The sequence below is a fragment of the Strongylocentrotus purpuratus genome, unplaced genomic scaffold (assembly GCF_000002235.5).
Source record: "Strongylocentrotus purpuratus isolate Spur 01 unplaced genomic scaffold, Spur_5.0 spur5_contig_848, whole genome shotgun sequence".
Classification (NCBI taxonomy): domain Eukaryota; kingdom Metazoa; phylum Echinodermata; class Echinoidea; order Camarodonta; family Strongylocentrotidae; genus Strongylocentrotus; species Strongylocentrotus purpuratus.
In genome coordinates, this window is record NW_022145555.1 from 730,834 (window position 1) to 734,296 (window position 3,463).

A 3,463-nucleotide genomic window follows, 5' to 3' on the forward strand; every position below is an offset into this window, starting at 1 on the left:
ACTAATAATAGTGCACACATTTGTATAGCACTCAATATTACGTTTCTAAGCGTCGATTAGAAGGAGTTTGTGGGAGGGGGTCCTATACAGTGCGTCCCAGAAAAAAATGAAACCAAGAACTATCGATGTTTTATCATAACTTAGTCACATTTATAATTAATAAATGACACATATTTGGAAAGCTTAGACCCTCCTCTTTCATTTGATGCAACTCATAAATGCATATTTCATGCATGAGTGATTAAAATTAATTTGAAGAAAGGAAACCAAAAAATCATTTGGCGGACGGTATCTGAATTTCAACGAGAAAATCACATTTCTAGAAGGTTGAGTTTCTGCCCTTTCATATGACACCTCAATCAGGGAAAATGAGCAAGGAATGACAAAGTTATGTTTGTTCCAATTAGTGCTTGCATTTCCATAATGTTATCAAACGAATTCGTTTTCACTGGCTGCCTGCAGTAGCAACTAGCAAAATTGACAAAAGACTTAACTCCATTTCTTTTACAATCAGCCGTAGACGAAAGACTTTATGCAGGGCTGATTGTCAACGAAACGGAGTTAAGTCTTTTGTTAATTCCATTTGTTGCTACTGCAGGCAGCCAGTGAAAACGAATTCGTTTGATAACATTATGGAAATGCAAGCACTACTTTAAACGAACAGAACTTTGTTATTCCTAGTTCATTTTTCCTGCTTGAGGTGTCATTGGAAAGGGTAGATACTCAACTTTCTGGAAATGTGATTTTCTCTTTGAAATTCAGATACCGTCCGCCAAATGATATTTTGGTTTCCTCTCTTCAAATTAATTTTAATCACTCATGCGTAAACTTTGCATTATACGAGTAGTATCAAATCAAAGAGGAGGATCTAAGCTTTCCAAATAATATGTGTCATTTGTCAATTATAATTGTGATTAAATTATGATAAAACATCGATATTATTCTCGGCTTCGTTTTTCCTGGGACGCACTGTATAATAATAGTTTGCTTTTCATGCTCATTCCCCCCCCCCCTCTCTCTCTCTCTCTCTCTCTCTCTCTCTCTCTCTCTCTCTCTCTCTCTCTCTCTCTCTCCATTGTTGTCCATTTTGCCCCATTTGATTGGGGGTGCATGTGACTCCTGACACCTGTATTTTTTTTAATAGTAGGCGATTGAAGGCAAACCATCGTTGTCATTGATAATAATTTTACAGACCACAAAAGCTTTCCTTTAAAACAAGGCCCGTCACCTAAACAAAAATCCTACAGTGTTGCCAGAATTGATCAATATCACAAAACGGCAGGTAAAACATTACCAGAAATGTGAGAATTCACCCCAAAATCACCAATTCCAAAGAATTCCCGATATCTGCCAAAAAGGGCTAATATTCGTAAACACGTTTGTACTTTCAATTAGAATTATGGTTACTAAATTTTTGTGACATATATCATAATTATGTAAAAAAATAAACAAATTCACCTTTACTGTTGGGTATTGTGAGTCCAATGTCAAAATAATAAAATATGAAATCCCCATTTATCATGATTTTCTTCTGCATTCCATATAAATATAAACAATTTTCGTTAAACATGACAAACATAAAATACTAAAAAGTACTTTTTGACAAATTAATGATAAATAAGTAAATAAACATATACAAATTTTATAGAAAAAAGAAAATAAATTGTAAAATTATCATATTTCATCAAATGTTATGAAATTATTTGCAGGAGAATGATACCAAGTAAATTGCTTGAAAATATGACAGCCCGAAACGAATGAAATAGGCCTAGATCCACATATTTATCAAGTAGAATAAACAAATATAATTTAAAGCATTTGTAACTATATAAGGATAATCAGTGGCGTAGGCATTTTTTTTTCAAGGGGGCGGGGGGGGGGGGGGGGAGGAGGAGACTTTTTTTTTTCGGTCCCCGAAAAATCGCAACAAATCAGCCAGCCGCTGAATAAGCGGGGGGGGGGGGGGGGGGAGGGGGGGGGGGGGGATAAGAGGACATATTTTTTTTTTTTGGGGGGGGGGGGTCCCGAAATTTGAAATTTTGACCCATTGACATTTTGTTCCGTTGGGGGGGGGGGGAGGTCATCTTTTTTAGGTCATCTATAAGGATTTAAAAAAAAAAAAAAAAAAAAAAAAAACAACACTCAAAAAGGGGGGGGGGTCCCAAAAAACATACACAAAACATACACATAAAAAAATCTCAAGGGGGGTTTACCCCCCCCCCCCTGCGTACGCGCCTGAGGATAATGATGACGATGATGATGCTGATGATAATGATGATGATTTACAATATGTTTCTTGTCATTAGCATTCATTTTCATATCATGTTATACTACATTAACATTATTTTGAATTAATACTATTATCATCTATATTGTATCGAGCTGAAAACAAATATCATTTGCACGAAGAAAACAAAAGAGGTATTCTTTGTATTTTTGTTTTGAGGGAAAGAAATGATACTGAACTGAACTGAACTGATGGCGATGATGTTCATGATAATGATAATGGTTTCAATGAAAGAAATATATACAGGGATGATCAACTATTATCACAACATTTGAAAAGTTTACACAGAAATGTTACCTTGCATGTACATCATTTTGTATAAGAATTCTAAGATTGACAATGCTTTTAAATATATCCTAAGAAAGCATATTCTGATAATAACATCTCGTTTTGTTTTTTTTTACTTTGGCTTTAAATGAGTAGGCCTATAGAGGAAACAATTCCATAGCTGACGTACAGCTGTGTGTAGTTGATCTATATGTACAATTAGTAATTTCGGGTTGAATAGATGAAAGTTAGAGGAAACGGGTAAAGTGTAAAAGTAAATGGTGTAATTTATAATGAAAACAGAGTTTGAAATAAAAGTGAGAGCATATTATTTAAATATTTAAACATGAACAGTAAACTTTGTAGTGAATTCAGGGTGAAGGCGAAGTGATATATGCTGACCGGTAGTACTAGTATTTGACTGTGGGGCTAACCTAGGATTTAGGATTAGGGTTAGGATTTAGGATTCAGGGATCGAATTAAGTTGATTGATTGATTTATTCGACCACGGCTTCCAACATACAACACTATACAATAATAACAGATCAAAAATAAGTCAGCTTGAACAGGATAGACTAACCCACGAAAGCTCGAGGGCTTCCAGTAGGGGCCCTATACAGACATCATAATTTATGTATAAAATGAATAAGTTAAAATAGTAATATTTACAGCCAGATATAGAAAATTAAAAGAATTACTATATGGGATGACTCTTCTGGCTAGATCTAGCTGGAACCGCTCCTGGGGGGGGGGGGGGCGAGCGAGGGGTTGGGGGAGGGGGGGGGGGGGGGGTACATTTCGGGCAGTAGCTGGAGCTAGACTATGATCTTACGTACAAGGTATAGGTAGTGTACAGTACGCGTATGAAATGGATGTGTATTACATTAAAATGCAAAAGCATTGCCATAA